The sequence below is a fragment of the Palaemon carinicauda genome, chromosome 9, assembly GCF_036898095.1.
Source record: "Palaemon carinicauda isolate YSFRI2023 chromosome 9, ASM3689809v2, whole genome shotgun sequence".
Classification (NCBI taxonomy): Eukaryota; Metazoa; Arthropoda; class Malacostraca; order Decapoda; family Palaemonidae; genus Palaemon; species Palaemon carinicauda.
In genome coordinates this window covers 104,634,282-104,642,440 of record NC_090733.1, presented here as the reverse complement: position 1 = coordinate 104,642,440, position 8,159 = coordinate 104,634,282, and the positions used below count along the sequence as shown (strand labels likewise).

The window sequence follows — 8,159 nt, the reverse complement described above, 5'->3', positions numbered from 1 at the left end:
TTTCATTTTTCCTTGTTTCCTTTCCTCACTGGGCTATATTTCCTGTTGAAGTCCCTGGGCTTATAGCATGCTACTTTACCAACTAGAGTTGTAGCTTAGCAAGTAATAATAATAATAATAATAATAATAATAATAATAATAATAATAATAATAATAATAATAATGAGGCTTCTAAAACATGCACAAATAATCTTTCAGGATATTGAAATTAATTAGGAAAACAGTACTATAAAAGTCATCCACCAAATAAAATTACTTGAAAAGAAATTCACACCTATTACTTAAACAGTAGTTCTACCGACTATAGAGGGATGTGCAGTTAGAATCAAAAGAACGGCGACACTCGGGGGGAAATCTTTCGTTAGATGTCTCTAGTGTTCCCATGACAAAACAGACAAGGTGTTGCTCTTCTTACTACTTCTACGAAATGGGCGGAGCCTTCAGAAACCTTAGCGAACCAAAGACAGTAAAGGGCTGTCTCTTTGTTAGCAATAGCATACAAAAGTTACAAATCGAGTAGTCATATTTCAATTCTTTATTATCTTTTGACGTCTCAAATATCCACTGCAAATACAAAACACACACAAATTATATATATATATATATATATATATATATATATATATATATATATATATATGTGTGTGTGTGTGTGTTTGTGTGTGTGTGTGTGTGCATGTGTGTGTGTGTGTAATACCAATTTTCGTCCAAGTTTTTTTGGACCAAGGAGGACCGGGATTGGGAGTACGCGGCCTACCGGTCCAGTGTCCACATGAAGTCTTGTGGTCTCACCGCAAGATTGACTGCGTCTGCCTTCGCCATGTTGAACGGAGACTGTTTGACAACCCCGTTCAGTGTCGAGAAGTCGATGACCGGTCTCCAGCCTCCAGACGCCTTTTCCCAGGGAGGAGACGATTAAGGAAGCCTCGAGACCCGTTGGCCACCTCTTGGAGGGAGTGCATCTTCAACATGGACTGGACTTCTACCCGGAGGGCCCGTCCCCTTACCAATCCCTACCCAGGGAGGAGGGAAGGGCTCGTTACCGACCGGATCTATTGAAGGAGGCAAGCTCAAAGAGCTAGCCCTCGGCCTTGTCTCTGGCACTCCTCATTCCCTGAGACCAGCTTTGCCCAAAGCTGCACCGGCCCAAGGGAGTTCTTGGGTGGCGTAGATTCGGTCCCGGACCGTATCCTTCCCTTTACGAAGAGGAATCTCTGGGTCTGGGGTCCCCTTGAGGCTCCTCCTGAGGGTCAAGACCTGCCACAACGCAAGTTCCGACCCCTGGAGCTCTCCTCCTGATGGACTGGCAGCGAGGTTTCCCGTCCCCGGAGGCTCTCCCTGGGTAGACTCGTAGACATGCTCCAAGGGTCCATCTGGTTCCTGTCGGGTCCTTGCGGAAGACTGGGCCTTCGGTTCCCTCCTAGGAGGGAAACAGGACTCCAGTAATGAAGGATGTAAGACTTTCGCCCCCTCCGCACGAGAAGATTTCTCAGGAAGAGGCGGGGATTCCTCCTCTGGTGTGATGGGGGAGAGGACCAGATCTTCCAACTCTCCTGGGGATGGGTAATGCTAATCCTCAGGGGAGGGGGAAGAAGTCCGAGGAGGGCTCATCGCCTGCGTTAAGGACTCGCGAAGGGACAGGATAGTCCTTGGAGGAGATACCATGTCAGGGATTCCTCTCTCCCTCTTCAGGGGGAGAGGAAGTTGCTACTGATTAGCGACCCCAGTCAGAAAGCACAGGCTCATCGCCCGCGTAAGCGCTCGGACAACGGCGTCCCACCAGGGTTGCTGACTGACCGTCGCGCCGACAGATAGTCCCACTGGAGGGAGGAGGATCGTTCGATCCCTTGGAGGAGTTGACACAAGAGGATTTGCCTGTAGAGAATCCGCAATGAAGGGAGAAGAGGCCTTTGACCTGTCCGGAAACCTCCCCTCCTCCGGAGAGGGCGCTGTTTTGCGGCAGCGGAGGGGAACGCGAAGGTGGCCTGACCGCCAGAGTCCCTAATGTAATTAGGGCACGATCGTGTTGGAGAACGGTGAGCTGATCGCGCTGATGATCGCGCGAAAAGCACAGTTCTAGGTAGCGCGTGAATAAAACGTGCGTAGCAGGATAACCGTGCTCGCACGCACGCGTACCCGCGTGGGCGTATCGGCCATCGCGCGGGGGGAACCATCGGTGCCCACATGGACGATCCCCGCGCTCCACTCGTATGAAGATCGTTGGCGCTTGCGTGTGAAAGAAGATCGTGGACAATTGCGTGGGAAACCATCCCACACGCGGACGATCTCGGCGACAGAAGATAGCCGGTGCTTGAGCGCCGTTGGCGATTGCACGTGGGAAACCATCCCACGCGCGGAAGAAATAACGCGGAAAATCTTCGGCGTCTACGCGTGTACGAAGATCGCCGGCGCTAGCGCGAGAGAAGATCGTCGGTGATATTGGGCGGGAAACCATTGGTGCCCGCACGCGTACGATCTCTGGCTATGTAAGACAATCGTTGGCGATCGAGCGAACGCAGACGATCGTAGGCGCTCACGCATGTGCAAAGATCGCCAGCGCTCACGCGCGAGAGAAGATAGTCGGTGATCGCGAGCGGAAAACCCTTGGTGCCCTAGCCCAGACGATCTACGACGATCGTGCGCGAGAAACCGGGAGCGGACGATCCGTGATGATCGCGCACGGGCAACCATCCTACGCGTGGGCGAGCGGAAAACCGCCCGAGGACGAGCGGAAAACCGCGAGCGGATAATCCGCAATGATCGCGTGAGCCTCGATGATCACACGCGGAAAACCATTCCGCGCGCGGAACGATCTTCGGCGCCTACGCGCGTTATGAAGATCGTCGGCGCTTGCGTGCCTAGCGTGGATCCGAAGATTGTCGGCTGACTGTCTTCGACGATCGTGCGCGGACGGACCTCGAAGATCGCGCGCGGACGGACCTCGAAGATCGCGCGCGGACGGACCTCGAAGATCGCGCGGACGGACCTCGAAGATCGCGCGCGGACGGACCTCGAAGATTGCGCGCGGACGGACCTCGAAGATTGCGCGCGGACGGACCTCGAAGATCGCGCGCGGACGGACCTCGAAGATCGCGCGCGGGAAACCATCCCGCGCGTGAGATGGTCTTCGGCGCCTACGCGCGTTATGAAGGTCGTCGGCACTTGCGCGTCTAGCGCGTATCAGGAGATCGTCGGCAAACGATCTTTGACGATCGCGAGCGGAAGGGCCTCGGAGATCGCGCGCGGGAAACCATCCTGCGCGCAGACGATCTTCGGCGCTTAAGCGCGAGTGTGAAGATCGTCGGCCTGCGTGCGTCTAGAACGCAATAGCGTTATGAAGATCGTCGGCGCTTGCGCTCCTAGCTCATATCAGAAGATCGTCAGCTAACGATCTTCGACGATCGCGAGCGGGAAACCGCGCGCGGAAGGGCCTCGAAGATCGCGCGCAGGAAACTATCCCGCGTGGGGACGATCTTCGGCGCTTACGCGCGAGTGAAGATCGTCGGCCCTTGTGCGTCTAGAACAAACTAAAGGGCCTCGAAGATCGCGCGTGGGAAACCATTCCCGCGCGTGGGAAACCATTCCCGCGCGTGGGAAACCATTCCCGCGCGTGGGAAACCATTCCCGCGCGTGGGAAACCATTCCCGCGCGTGGGAAACCATTCCCGCGCGTGGGAAACCATTCCCGCGCGTGGGAAACCATTCCCGCGCGTGGGAAACCATTCCCGCGCGTGGGAAACCATTCCCGCGCGTGGGAAACCATTCCCGCGCGTGGGAAACCATTCCCGCGCGTGGGAAACCATTCCCGCGCGTGGGAAACCATTCCCGCGCGTGGGAAACCATTCCCGCGCGTGGGAAACCATCCCGCGCGTGGGAAACCATCCCGCGCGTGGGAAACCATCCCGCGCGTGGGAAACCATCCCGCGCGTGGGATACCATCCCGCGCGTGGGAAACCATCCCGCGCGTGAACGATCTTCGGCGCTTACGCACGAGTGAATATCGTCAGCCCTTGTCCGTCTAGAACGAAACAGAAGACCATCGGAGAGAGTGCGCACGCGCGCTAGGTTGAAGGATCAGCTAACTCGTACATCAGGAACTGGGATGTGTCCCTAAAAGGGAGGGCATCCCCTGAAGAGGACCAAGGTAGGTCTGCTTCAGAGAGCCGACGATCAACTGGAAGCACTGCTAAACACTCCGAGGAGTGGTCTCTGTGAGGGACCTTTCCCGCGAAAGGGAGAGGTGTCCTTCATAGAAGAGACTTGGAGACACCGCAGGCTGACCGCTGGTGAGCGCTTGTGCCCTATCTCAGGAACTCCAACGATGTGCGCAAATGCGCAGGGAACGTTGGTAGCAGCCTCTGGAACAGGGTGTCTCTGGAACGCAGTCCCAGGAACAGCAGGAACAGCAGCCGAGCGCTAGCGAGCAAGGGAACGTTGGCGAACAGGAGATACCTGGCGCTTAAGGGACTTACGGTGTGAGAAAGCCTCTCCTGCCCCGGAGAGAGGAGCCCGTTGGATAACGGGGAGCGTGGGCGCCCAGAGCGCGTCAGCAGTCAGGAACGGATACGGCAGGTCAGCAGGTCCACTGAGGGCACGAGAGACCAAAGGGCTATCGTAACCTGAGTCGCGAGGCCCCGAGGGGATGAGTTGCGAGACCCCGAAGGGTTAGCGCAACGAGAAACCGAAGTTTCCCAGTCACTAATCACCGAAGTGTAGAAGTGACTAAAGTTACGAGAGCCCAAGGGATCTGCGTAACTAAAGCTCCGAGACCCTGAAGGGTCAGGGAAAAAGAGAAACCGAAGTTTCCCTGTCACTAAACACCGAAGTGTTAGTGACTGAACAGCAAGCTGCTCCAACACGAACAATCCTCCGAAGAGGAGTCTCTATGAGTGGCCTTTCTCGCGAACGAGAGAGGTGAGCATTTCGTAGGAGAGACTGGTGATGAAGCCCCAAGGGCCGTAAGATCAGCTGACGTAAACAGGAACAATCCTCCGGAGAGAAGTCTCTGTGAGTGTCCCCTCACACGAACGGGAGGAGACACTTCGTAGAAGAGACAAAAAGGAGCAATCCTCCGAAGAGGAGCTCTTGTTGCGGCCTCCCTCGCGAACGCGAGAGGGCAAGACTGATCTTGCAGCTGCTCAGCCCCTTGAGCGTAGCTGCACAAGCGACCGCTCAGCCCCGAGAGCATAGTCGCTAGTACCATGGTCCGGCCTTGCAACCGCTCAACCCCTTGAGCAGTTTACAAGGGCGGTCGCTCAGCCCCAAGAGCATAACCGCCTAAGGACCAGGAAGGGAAGAAGGGAAGTTAACTAACTACCCTGGAGGCGAATCTCCTTATCGTTCTAGGATGCACTGAAGAGCTGACAGTAGTCACGGGGGAACTTCTAAGAGAAGGGAACACCCCTGACGATGTCTTAGAGAGACGGCGGCGACAGCAGATTCCCCAGGCATAAACAGGACAGCTCAGCTTCGAAGGCACACTACAGGCACGAAGAAACAGCATCGTAAACTTGGAAATAAAAATGAATAATTATTTAACAGAAATTCCCCCGGGTGAAACTCCGAAGAGAAACCCAGCAGGAAAGTAAAACATAAGAACGAAAGTAGGTATGCACCCTCCTCCCCCACTGACATACACAGGTGAGGGGGGGGGGGACGAAAACTTAACTAAACAGAATTATAACAACTATAAATATGTAACTGACTTTGAATGTTCCAAAGAACACAGACCCCCAAAGGGCGTGTTCACCGAGCTGAAAAGTTAAAAATACAATTATATTCATAAAAATAATTGAGACAAAACGAAATAGCGACTCTCGTCCGAGAACCTATCATAGCCGTAGTACGGAGTAAGAGGTGAACGACCTCGAGAGAGGGGCCGTACTCCACTAAGGCAACCATGGTGGCCTAGGAGTGTACGGACGTGACCAAGAAGAGAATCGTGGTGGCCTAGACTAAGCCGGTGATCACTCTCGTAGACGTACACAACACACACCGCACAACACTGAAAGCAAAGGAAACTTACTATTTTCTATACACAAGAATATATATAAACACCAATAATGTTTAAATATATTAAGTATAAGAAAAGGTAAGTTAAAAAGACAAAACAATAATGGCCGTCAAGTGAGGATGGGAGCAGAGACATCCGATCGCCATCCGAGCCAAAAGTAAAGTGAGGTTCGCACTGTGTGTGACGGGGGAGGGGTAGCAAGCTACCCCTCCCTAACCCCCCCCCCCCCCGCTAACAGACGGAGGGGTAGTGGACCCTCGTTAAAATTCTTATGGCTCGTCATTTAGCTACGCCGAAGTAATTACCCCATGTAAATAGCGTGGTTTGTATTTCAGTTATGGAACAACTACCAATTCATAAACTACTTCGAGTTACTTCTGTATCATTGTTTCCTATTCTACAAATAGCCTAAACTTCGAATCATTCTTACTGCATCAGTCTTTACAAGTGCGTTAGAAATTCCATTAATTAATTATGACATGGGGTATTTAGTGAATAATACAGTACCAATTTGAATTTATTTATGTCTACAACTCTGTGTTTATTCGTTTCCAGATTTTCTTCTTTTGTAAGAAGTTATAGATAAATAAATGTTCAAAATGGTACAAAATTAATAAAATCCATAGAAAATAAAAAAATATGATTTTGTACCAAGTACTTTTTTAGCACTTACCTATGAAGTTGCAGGTTTTATTGATGTATTCCTCAAGTTATGCTTTTTTTTGTGAAGATGTAAACCATGAGGCAGCTTTCTTGTGAAGATGAGTATTTCGATGAAGTAAGACATAAGGTAGCTCTGTTATGAAGATACAGGTTTCAGTGATGCAAGCCGTAAGGCACCTTTACTGTGAAGATGCTGGTTTCGTTGATGCAAGCCACAAGGCAACTTTGTTGTAGTTATAGGTTTTGATGAAGCAAGCCATAAGTTAGCTTTGCTGTGAAGATCCAGGCCGTAAGGCATGCTTTGTTGTGGAGACCCAACTTTCGATAGTGCAAGCCATAAGGCAGCTTTGTTGCGAAGATGCAGGTTTCGATGGTGCAAACCGTAAGGCAGCTTTTCACGAAGATGCAGCTTCGATGGTGCAAGCTGTAAGACAATACTATTGTGAAGATGCAGGTTTCGGTGATGCAAGCTTTGTCTTGAAGATGTAGGTTACAATAACACGAGCCATAAGGCAGCTTTGTAGGTTTCGATGCTGCAAGTCATAAGGAGGCTTTGTCTCGAAGATGCAGACTTTGATGATGCTAGCCATGAGGCATGCATTATTGTAAAGATGCAAGCCATAAGGCATGCTTTGTTGTGAAGATGCATGCCATAAGGCATGCTTTGTTGTGAAGATGCATGCCGTAAGGCATGCTTTGTTGTGAAGATGCATGCCGTAAGGCATGCTTTGTTGTGAAGATGCAAGACGTAAGGCATGCTTTGTTGTGAAGATGCGAGACGTAAGGCATGCTTTGTTGTGAAGATGCGAGACGTAAGGCATGCTTTGTTGTGAAGATGCAAGACGTAAGGCATGCTTTGTTGTGAAGATGCAAGCCATAAGGCATAATGTTGTGAAGATGCAAGACGTAAGGCATGCTTTGTAGGCAATATGCAAGCCGTAAGGCATACTTTGTTGTGAAGATACAAGCCGTAAGGCATGCTTTGTTGTGAAGATGCAAGCCCTATGGCATGCTTTGATATGAAGACGCAAGCCATAAGGCCGGCCTTGATATGAAGATGCAAGCCCTAAGGCCAGCCTTGATATGCAGACGCAAGCCATAAGGCATGCTTTGTTGTAAAGATGCCAGCCATAAGGCATGCTTTGTTGTAAAGATGCCAGCCATAAGGCATGCTTTGTTGTAAAGATGCCAGCCATAAGGCATGCTTTGTTGTGAAGATGCAAGTCATAGGCATGCTTTGTTGTGAAAATGCAAGCCATAAGGCATGCTTTATTGTGAAGAATCAGGTTTTGATGATGCAAGCCTTAAGGGAGGATTAATGTGAGGAGGAAGCTTTCAATGAAGCAGGCCATAAGGCATCTTTGTTGTGAAGATGCAGGTTTTTATGATGCAAGCCATAAGGCATCTTTGTTGTGAAGAAGCAGGTTTTGATGATGCAAGCCATAAGGCATCTTTGTTGTGAAGAAGCAGGTTTTGATGATGCA

At 51.0% G+C, this 8,159-nt stretch overlaps 1 long non-coding RNA gene across 1 annotated transcript in view; it reads right to left on the bottom strand.

Moving 5' to 3' along the window:
• The window catches only part of LOC137646817 (uncharacterized), a 17,164-nt gene extending 9,753 nt beyond the window's left edge, over positions 1 to 7,411 (bottom strand). Inside the window, exon 1 of the long non-coding RNA XR_011045463.1 lies at positions 6,686 to 7,411. This is a non-coding gene — a long non-coding RNA (uncharacterized lncRNA). The remainder of the gene's footprint in view (positions 1 to 6,685) is intronic.
• Positions 7,412 to 8,159: the final 748 nt, after the last annotated feature.